This window comes from Montipora capricornis, chromosome 7 (genome assembly GCF_036669925.1).
Source record: "Montipora capricornis isolate CH-2021 chromosome 7, ASM3666992v2, whole genome shotgun sequence".
NCBI lineage: Eukaryota > Metazoa > Cnidaria > Anthozoa > Scleractinia > Acroporidae > Montipora > Montipora capricornis.
Window position 1 is genome coordinate 20,046,543 of NC_090889.1, and position 11,053 is coordinate 20,057,595.

At 37.4% G+C, this 11,053-nt stretch overlaps 1 protein-coding gene across 4 annotated transcripts in view; it reads right to left on the reverse strand.

Annotated features, from left to right (window-relative positions):
• LOC138057392 (tetratricopeptide repeat protein 28-like) overlaps window positions 1-4,958 on the reverse strand; it is a 75,673-nt gene extending 70,715 nt beyond the window's left edge. For 3 of the 4 annotated variants that reach the window (XM_068903419.1, XM_068903417.1, XM_068903420.1), the window contains exons 1-3: window positions 4,263-4,323; window positions 3,899-3,950; window positions 1,529-1,658 (exon numbers count right to left, since the gene is read on the reverse strand). The gene's annotated coding sequence lies outside the window, so the exon portion shown is untranslated. Of the gene's footprint in view, window positions 1-1,528; window positions 1,659-3,898; window positions 3,951-4,262; window positions 4,324-4,818 lie in introns of those variants that run through there. The other variant, XM_068903418.1, reaches the window with a different exon arrangement.
• Window positions 4,959-11,053: the final 6,095 nt, after the last annotated feature.

Genomic DNA, 11,053 nt, shown 5'->3' on the forward strand with positions numbered 1-11,053 from the left:
TTGCAAAAGGGCGCAGCTCCCGATATCAGGCTGAAAGCTTATGAAGACGCCTCTGCCTGCCGCTGTACAGTCCATGTTTGATGTCAGAGCACAGTACCACAGCTCGATGTTAATTAGCTCTGCGTGGGAAAGCAACACCTCTCTTCATAACCTGTTTCATAAAACAAATATCGAGTAAGGATAGATGGCCAAATGATGCCAGTCATGTGACCCCAAGCTGGGTGGAGAGTCTAGTGCGCTCCACTCGGTGCTTGTGCCACTTTCGCGCTTCCCAAGGCCCAAATAGCCGTGATGATCAACCAATCCCAGGTTATGCTCCATATAATCTATGAGGTCATTGCACACAATTACAGTAGTCATTTTTGTTGAATACAGGCTGAATACAGTTCAGCAGCTCTCTGTATTGTGACTGTTAGGATGTTTACAGGAACCATAGCCGGGTCGCTGTCTAAGCTTTCATGGCTGGTGTCAGAGGACGGTCTGTGTTCCAGCTGGGGTCACTCAGATTTAGCTTCAGTGACAATGCCACCAAATCAAAACGCCTGATAACATACCAAGGGCTTAAGATTCACGAGTGATGGAGGTGTTGCTATCCTGTACAGTGTAAAGAAAACGACTGTTGAATAATATAAACGTCTTCCTGATACAACAACTTCAATTTTTTTCAGGAAGTGATTAAGTGAATGTGTAAGAAAAAGGATAAAACTAGACAATCTGATGCTAAAATCTGTTTGATGATCGACTATCGTGAAAATTAAAGGAATATGATCTTTGTGATTTATTTGTTTGTTAGCGGTTTGTTTGAAGGATGTGTATTAAAACGAGGCTGTTCTGAGTATGTTGCCATGTTGTGTGGTTGATTACGTTATTTAATGATAATCTGGTTTAATCCATCGTAGCTGTAACGATCCGTTGGTTTCTCAGTAACTTAACACTGGCAACAAGGATGGGATTGATTGTGCACAATGACGGCAGTAAACATTGAAATCTATTAAGCCCTAGTATTGTTTGATTGCAAATTAAGGTAATTCGTCAGTGTTAGCAACATGGTGGAAGAAGTGGCTCCAATCCCTTCAATACTTTCTGGTGGCCATTAGGGAGTGGTGAATGATGCACAAAAGAACTTTTGAATCAATGCTTTGCTACTTTAATTATACAGTGGGAATAGAGGTTCAGGAGTTGTATAAAATGTTAACTGACCCAGGCCTGGGTGCTACAGTTGAAGAAGATAGTCAGCTCCCAGCATCTTACATGTACATACTTACTTACTTAAATTTGCAAATTATTATTTGATAACAATGTACATTAAAATATCTGATGACATTTTTTTGTGGCAATGATATTTGATAACAATGTACATTAAAATATCTGATGACATTAATTTTGTGGCCATGCTACTAAATTCATAATTAAATAATACTATCATTTTCTACACAGGTGCTTTCAATTTTCAGTTAAAATAATACTGTTCAAAGTTGGCATTTATGAAGTTCCTATGATGCATAAAAGAAACAAACCTTACTCTTACCAGTGAATTAATGCAAATGTTAGCAATGGTATATGGCAAGGCATTGAAACAATTTGGGAGCTCAATCAGATTGAGTTATGCCTCTATTAGTTCTGCAGGGCAATGATTCCAACCAAGTGTAAATCCATATCTGTTGAGAGAGGGTAAAAAATAATGTGAGTCTAAAGTGCTACTATGACCAAAAAACAATTTCTATTTTCTTTGGATTTCAGAACTAAACAGTAACTGATCCAAGTTTTAAGCCTTGATTCCAAAAAGACACCTGTTTATTTTAACTGGAATTGTCCTGTTTAATGGTCTGCCATTACTACCTTTAAAATCTTGAGAGGGCTGGATTGAGGATTGAGGATTGAGGATTGAGGATAAAATGACATCAAAGACTCAATAGTGATGAAATGGTATATGAAATGACTCACATATAAGACTCAATAGGTTAAGAATGCAATGTGTGTGTATAGAGCTGAATTAATGGGAGCATTAATGCATTGACTCCTGAGGGATCCCAATTGACGAGCAAAATCGTCTGGCATTAGACAGAGTAAAATAATAAGTCTGGCCGGTTCAAAGGGTTAATATGCAGCAAAGGCGTTTGAGGCTTTCAGACTTTTAAACTCATGTTTTGCATATATAATAAGTTGTGTTCACACACTGAAATTTTAAGCTAGTGAGTAAACAATGTCACTTTTCCCTAGATCCAACCCTCTGAGGTCCAATCGGTCAGTTTGAAACGTGAGTTTTGTGTGGACCCTTAAAATCCAAAACTTACACTGAAAGTAAATAGCCTTTGGATAAGAATCAGCTTAAATTTTTGCCAGTCAAGTGTTGAGCAATCACATGCACTTTCAAAATCTCAAGGAAAAAAAGAAGTGATTTTTTGACCATAGCAGCACTTTAAGAGTAAACATTATAAATGCACATTCTGGCCAACAGGTATAAAATGCAATTGCCAAGTAAACCTTAGTTAAAAGTTCAAATATTTGAATTTAAAGGAAATATCAAAAGCAGGAATGATACAGAATATATATATATATATGTATATCTGAAATGCTCATAATTATATTTGAAGTGTGGAAATTGAATACATGGGAGTTAGAGATCACCACAATTAACCAGCAACTTAAGTAATTGTGACAAAAGCCTGAAGAAATCCAGGCTTGTGTAGGACACCTATCATGACAGTAAGATTGCACAGCACTGCTCTACCAATAATTATTAGAATAACTAGTGCAGCACAATCACACAGACATACGTTCAAGCCACCTGTATTTTCTCAGGCTTTCTTTACAACTGCTTTTACTTGCTGTTTAACTCTGATGGAGGTACAGGGATGGCGTAGTGGTGAGAGCACTCACCTCCCACCAACGCGGCCTCAGGGTTGATTCCCAGACTAGGTGTCATAATGTGGGTTGAGTTGCTGTTGGTTTTCTACTCTGCACCAACAGGTTTTTCTCCGGGTACTCCAGTTTTCCCCTTTCCTCAAAAACCAACATTAGACTTGACTTGCGTTAATTGTTAAATTTGGGTTTACAGTGTCCCCAATTAGTGCTCCAGCGCTAGAACGACTAGACACTGAAATAAAATTCTTTTCCTTTCCTTTGACAAACCACATGCAGCTCTCATGTACTGTTACAGTAATGATTATCATTATATAAAATATATATACACACACACTTAATTACCAGTTTTCTGAGTATAAAAGCACAAGCATCAGTATGCCAATCTTACATGTAATTTGCTATCAGAGTATAATTATGAAGTGTATTTGTTATTAATTTTAAACAATGATAAATATTAATATCTTTTTAAGTGTAAACTATACACAGAGGTAAAATGAAACCAACTGAAACTAACTGTTGGATGTCTTAATGAGAGTGCAATTATACCAATGGGCAGGGGATATAAAGATCCTTGCAATCTGATTGGCTCTCAGCAGTGCAATTTATTCCCAACTTGCACTATTTTTTTTTTGTTCCTAAATATTGGTACTGACTAAAATCCTGTAATTTAGTGATTAAATGATTATTGTGTGATTTCTAAATGGATGTAATAAAGTGGTAATTGAACTTCATGTTGTGCAATTTTGGTCTGAAATCATACTTGTGATTTTAAATAGAACTTGCGCACGTATGATTTCAGACAACATTTCACTCCACTCAGTTGAGTTACATGCATTATTTATGTAAGCATTCAATGTCGGTAAATGGTGAGGGCTGTGACTAACGAGTCATGCTAAGAACGTAATTAACACACCCAGGCTGAGAGACTCAGTTAAGAATCTCTTTAGTTTTGTTTTGCGACAATATGAATATAATAAAGATAAAGAAATGTAAAACTGTAGTCTAACAGGTCATTATTAGTAGTCGAACTTACTGAAGGTACACCCACCACACAACTTTAGGAACATGTTAAGAACGCTCTCACGCTGAAATCGCAAAAAGATAACAACCTTTAGTGTCAGCCCAAAAATAAGATATTAATCTAACGTACATATAAAGAAAGGGTGTATGCATGGTTATGATGGTCTTTCCTGGGCTAGAACTCTCAGCTTTCCTCTCCACTGGCGGGCATTCCACTGGACGCCACTGGTAGAAAGTTTACTTTTGAAGAAAAAAATGTGGCTTATGTTATTTTTCGGACACTTCTCTTGTAAGAACCCTAAGAGAATTAACTCGAGGTATATACTGCGATATTGATTTCTCCTTGTAAAAACCTTACTTGGAAGTTTTTTGCTCACCTCTGTACAAACCCGAGTCCCCAACTTCGCCCAAGCGTCTCAATCGAACAAAACACGTTTCACGAATTTTGCACGATACTATAAAAGTATGATAGTTCAGATGATGAGAGACAAGAGTTGCGTGACTTTGCCCCGAAAGGTCGCAAACGTGACTAAATATATGATAGAAAAAAAATTCATGTGAGACATCAGTGAAAACTTAAAAGGATACGTTTGTCATATACAAAGAGCGAAGATAAAAACAAAACAAAAAGTTGCTGTAATAAATTAAAACATACTCCCCACCCCAAGGGCAGTTTGGGAAGGAAAAGTATTGTTTCTTCGTGACGTGCCATCTGAAACACACAAGGTAGGTGTGTATACTTTACGAATTCGAAATATAAGTGCGGGTTGTCTCTTCAGAAGCCCCCACTCTGGCATCATGAAGCTGGAGTGGTGGGTAGAGGAAAGCCTTTGAAAGAAACCAAGGGCGAGAGATAATCTTACTGTAACAGGTACGCCAAACGTGGTTCGTAATAAAACTCGGAGCGTTCACAAGTGAGGTTATCTCTCTTACCGTTCTAAAGGTATTCCAAGTCCTATAAGTGACATTTCGCTAAGTTTTGCTTCAAAACAAATACAGCCAGCTACGTTTTTCATCGAAAGGACTGGACAGCTCAACACTTATAAAAAAACCTTCTAAAAAAAACCGCCAACCTTCCGTTTCTCAAACTGAAACAAATTACCCACAATGCCTTTCAAGAAAAATAAAATTAAATTTTAAAAAGACCTACTAGCCGTACATACGGTTTTTTGCATAGCACAAATCTAGGATAGTTTAGCTTTCAATCCATACTAATTAGGCCATCAGGCGACTTGTATTTCCTATTTTTTTAGCCTTCCGAAGTTCGACCAAAAAATCGGCCATTTTTGAAAATTTTCCTTTGGTCCCCCCTTTGCTACTTTGCCAAAAATGGCCGATTTTGATACTTTTGCGAAAAACGTTATTTCTCCTCTAATCGGTCTTTTTTCATGCGGTTTTTTGCATAGCACAAATCTAGGATAGTTTAGCTTTCAATCCATACTAATTAGGCCATCAGGCGACTTGTATTTCCTATTTTTTTAGCCTTCCGAAGTTCGACCAAAAAATCGGCCATTTTTGAAAATTTTCCTTTGGTCCCCCCTTTGCTACTTTGCCAAAAATGGCCGATTTTGATACTTTTGCGAAAAACGTTATTTCTCCTCTAATCGGTCTTTTTTCATGCGGTTTTTTGCATAGCACAAATCTAGGATAGTTTAGCTTTCAATCCATACTAATTAGGCCATCAGGCGACTTGTATTTCCTATTTTTTTAGCCTTCCGAAGTTCGACCAAAAAATCGGCCATTTTTGAAAATTTTCCTTTGGTCCCCCCTTTGCTACTTTGCCAAAAATGGCCGATTTTGATACTTTTGCGAAAAACGTTATTTCTCCTCTAATCGGTCTTTTTTCATGCGGTTTTTTGCATAGCACAAATCTAGGATAGTTTAGCTTTCAATCCATACTAATTAGGCCATCAGGCGACTTGTATTTCCTATTTTTTTAGCCTTCCGAAGTTCGACCAAAAAATCGGCCATTTTTGAAAATTTTCCTTTGGTCCCCCCTTTGCTACTTTGCCAAAAATGGCCGATTTTGATACTTTTGCGAAAAACGTTATTTCTCCTCTAATAGGTCTTTTTTCATGCGGTTTTTTGCATAGCACAAATCTAGGATAGTTTAGCTTTCAATCCATACTAATTAGGCCATCAGGCGACTTGTATTTCCTATTTTTTTAGCCTTCCGAAGTTCGACCAAAAAATCGGCCATTTTTGAAAATTTTCCTTTGGTCCCCCTTTGCTACTTTGCCAAAAATGGCCGATTTTGATACTTTTGCGAAAAACGTTATTTCTCCTCTAATAGGTCTTTTTTCATGCGGTTTTTTGCATAGCACAAATCTAGGATAGTTTAGCTTTCAATCCATACTAATTAGGCCATCAGGCGACTTGTATTTCCTATTTTTTTAGCCTTCCGAAGTTCGACCAAAAAATCGGCCATTTTTGAAAATTTTCCTTTGGTCCCCCCTTTGCTACTTTGCCAAAAATGGCCGATTTTGATACTTTTGCGAAAAACGTTATTTCTCCTCTAATCGGTCTTTTTTCATGCGGTTTTTTGCATAGCACAAATCTAGGATAGTTTAGCTTTCAATCCATACTAATTAGGCCATCAGGCGACTTGTATTTCCTATTTTTTTAGCCTTCCGAAGTTCGACCAAAAAATCGGCCATTTTTGAAAATTTTCCTTTGGTCCCCCCTTTGCTACTTTGCCAAAAATGGCCGATTTTGATACTTTTGCGAAAAACGTTATTTCTCCTCTAATCGGTCTTTTTTCATGCGGTTTTTTGCATAGCACAAATCTAGGATAGTTTAGCTTTCAATCCATACTAATTAGGCCATCAGGCGACTTGTATTTCCTATTTTTTTAGCCTTCCGAAGTTCGACCAAAAAATCGGCCATTTTTGAAAATTTTCCTTTGGTCCCCCCTTTGCTACTTTGCCAAAAATGGCCGATTTTGATACTTTTGCGAAAAACGTTATTTCTCCTCTAATCGGTCTTTTTTCATGCGGTTTTTTGCATAGCACAAATCTAGGATAGTTTAGCTTTCAATCCATACTAATTAGGCCATCAGGCGACTTGTATTTCCTATTTTTTTAGCCTTCCGAAGTTCGACCAAAAAATCGGCCATTTTTGAAAATTTTCCTTTGGTCCCCCCTTTGCTACTTTGCCAAAAATGGCCGATTTTGATACTTTTGCGAAAAACGTTATTTCTCCTCTAATCGGTCTTTTTTCATGCGGTTTTTTGCATAGCACAAATCTAGGATAGTTTAGCTTTCAATCCATACTAATTAGGCCATCAGGCGACTTGTATTTCCTATTTTTTTAGCCTTCCGAAGTTCGACCAAAAAATCGGCCATTTTTGAAAATTTTCCTTTGGTCCCCCCTTTGCTACTTTGCCAAAAATGGCCGATTTTGATACTTTTGCGAAAAACGTTATTTCTCCTCTAATCGGTCTTTTTTCATGCGGTTTTTTGCATAGCACAAATCTAGGATAGTTTAGCTTTCAATCCATACTAATTAGGCCATCAGGCGACTTGTATTTCCTATTTTTTTAGCCTTCCGAAGTTCGACCAAAAAATCGGCCATTTTTGAAAATTTTCCTTTGGTCCCCCCTTTGCTACTTTGCCAAAAATGGCCGATTTTGATACTTTTGCGAAAAACGTTATTTCTCCTCTAATCGGTCTTTTTTCATGCGGTTTTTTGCATAGCACAAATCTAGGATAGTTTAGCTTTCAATCCATACTAATTAGGCCATCAGGCGACTTGTATTTCCTATTTTTTTAGCCTTCCGAAGTTCGACCAAAAAATCGGCCATTTTTGAAAATTTTCCTTTGGTCCCCCCTTTGCTACTTTGCCAAAAATGGCCGATTTTGATACTTTTGCGAAAAACGTTATTTCTCCTCTAATCGGTCTTTTTTCATGCGGTTTTTTGCATAGCACAAATCTAGGATAGTTTAGCTTTCAATCCATACTAATTAGGCCATCAGGCGACTTGTATTTCCTATTTTTTTAGCCTTCCGAAGTTCGACCAAAAAATCGGCCATTTTTGAAAATTTTCCTTTGGTCCCCCCTTTGCTACTTTGCCAAAAATGGCCGATTTTGATACTTTTGCGAAAAACGTTATTTCTCCTCTAATCGGTCTTTTTTCATGCGGTTTTTTGCATAGCACAAATCTAGGATAGTTTAGCTTTCAATCCATACTAATTAGGCCATCAGGCGACTTGTATTTCCTATTTTTTTAGCCTTCCGAAGTTCGACCAAAAAATCGGCCATTTTTGAAAATTTTCCTTTGGTCCCCCCTTTGCTACTTTGCCAAAATGGCCGATTTTGATACTTTTGCGAAAAACGTTATTTCTCCCCTAATAGGTCTTTTTTCATGCGGTTTTTTGCATAGCACAAATCTAGGATAGTTTAGCTTTCAATCCATACTAATTAGGCCATCAGGCGACTTGTATTTCCTATTTTTTTAGCCTTCCGAAGTTCGACCAAAAAATCGGCCATTTTTGAAAATTTTCCTTTGGTCCCCCCTTTGCTACTTTGCCAAAAATGGCCGATTTTGATACTTTTGCGAAAAACGTTATTTCTCCTCTAATCGGTCTTTTTTCATGCGGTTTTTTGCATAGCACAAATCTAGGATAGTTTAGCTTTCAATCCATACTAATTAGGCCATCAGGCGACTTGTATTTCCTATTTTTTTAGCCTTCCGAAGTTCGACCAAAAAATCGGCCATTTTTGAAATTTTCCTTTGGTCCCCCCTTTGCTACTTTGCCAAAAATGGCCGATTTTGATACTTTTGCGAAAAAGGTTATTTCTCCTCTAATAGGTCTTTTTTCATGCGGTTTTTTGCATAGCACAAATCTAGGATAGTTTAGCTTTCAATCCATACTAATTAGGCCATCAGGCGACTTGTATTTCCTATTTTTTTAGCCTTCCGAAGTTCGACCAAAAAATCGGCCATTTTTGAAAATTTTCCTTTGGTCCCCCCTTTGCTACTTTGCCAAAAATGGCCGATTTTGATACTTTTGCGAAAAACGTTATTTCTCCTCTAATCGGTCTTTTTTCATGCGGTTTTTTGCATAGCACAAATCTAGGATAGTTTAGCTTTCAATCCATACTAATTAGGCCATCAGGCGACTTGTATTTCCTATTTTTTTAGCCTTCCGAAGTTCGACCAAAAAATCGGCCATTTTTGAAAATTTTCCTTTGGTCCCCCCTTTGCTACTTTGCCAAAAATGGCCGATTTTGATACTTTTGCGAAAAACGTTATTTCTCCTCTAATCGGTCTTTTTTCATGCGGTTTTTTGCATAGCACAAATCTAGGATAGTTTAGCTTTCAATCCATACTAATTAGGCCATCAGGCGACTTGTATTTCCTATTTTTTTAGCCTTCCGAAGTTCGACCAAAAAATCGGCCATTTTTGAAAATTTTCCTTTGGTCCCCCCTTTGCTACTTTGCCAAAAATGGCCGATTTTGATACTTTTGCGAAAAACGTTATTTCTCCTCTAATCGGTCTTTTTTCATGCGGTTTTTTGCATAGCACAAATCTAGGATAGTTTAGCTTTCAATCCATACTAATTAGGCCATCAGGCGACTTGTATTTCCTATTTTTTTAGCCTTCCGAAGTTCGACCAAAAAATCGGCCATTTTTGAAAATTTTCCTTTGGTCCCCCCTTTGCTACTTTGCCAAAAATGGCCGATTTTGATACTTTTGCGAAAAACGTTATTTCTCCTCTAATCGGTCTTTTTTCATGCGGTTTTTTGCATAGCACAAATCTAGGATAGTTTAGCTTTCAATCCATACTAATTAGGCCATCAGGCGACTTGTATTTCCTATTTTTTTAGCCTTCCGAAGTTCGACCAAAAAATCGGCCATTTTTGAAAATTTTCCTTTGGTCCCCCCTTTGCTACTTTGCCAAAAATGGCCGATTTTGATACTTTTGCGAAAAACGTTATTTCTCCTCTAATCGGTCTTTTTTCATGCGGTTTTTTGCATAGCACAAATCTAGGATAGTTTAGCTTTCAATCCATACTAATTAGGCCATCAGGCGACTTGTATTTCCTATTTTTTTAGCCTTCCGAAGTTCGACCAAAAAATCGGCCATTTTTGAAAATTTTCCTTTGGTCCCCCCTTTGCTACTTTGCCAAAAATGGCCGATTTTGATACTTTTGCGAAAAACGTTATTTCTCCTCTAATCGGTCTTTTTTCATGCGGTTTTTTGCATAGCACAAATCTAGGATAGTTTAGCTTTCAATCCATACTAATTAGGCCATCAGGCGACTTGTATTTCCTATTTTTTTAGCCTTCCGAAGTTCGACCAAAAAATCGGCCATTTTTGAAAATTTTCCTTTGGTCCCCCCTTTGCTACTTTGCCAAAAATGGCCGATTTTGATACTTTTGCGAAAAATGTTATTTCTCCTCTAATAGGTCTTTTTTCATGCGGTTTTTTGCATAGCACAAATCTAGGATAGTTTAGCTTTCAATCCATACTAATTAGGCCATCAGGCGACTTGTATTTCCTATTTTTTTAGCCTTCCGAAGTTCGACCAAAAAATCGGCCATTTTTGAAAATTTTCCTTTGGTCCCCCCTTTGCTACTTTGCCAAAAATGGCCGATTTTGATACTTTTGCGAAAAATGTTATTTCTCCTCTAATCGGTCTTTTTTCATGCGGTTTTTTGCATAGCACAAATCTAGGATAGTTTAGCTTTCAATCCATACTAATTAGGCCATCAGGCGACTTGTATTTCCTATTTTTTTAGCCTTCCGAAGTTTGACCAAAAAATCGGCCATTTTTGAAAATTTTCCTTTGGTCCCCCCCTTGCTACTTTGCCAAAAATGGCCGATTTTGATACTTTTGCGAAAAATGTTATTTCTCCTCTAATCGGTCTTTTTTCATGCGGTTTTTTGCATAGCACAAATCTAGGATAGTTTAGCTTTCAATCCATACTAATTAGGCCATCAGGCGACTTGTATTTCCTATTTTTTTAGCCTTCCGAAGTTCGACCAAAAAATCGGCCATTTTTGAAAATTTTCCTTTGGTCCCCCCTTTGCTACTTTGCCAAAAATGGCCGATTTTGATACTTTTGCGAAAAATGTTATTTCTCCTCTAATCGGTCTTTTTTCATGCGGTTTTTTGCATAGCACAAATCTAGGATAGTTTAGCTTTCAATCCATACTAATT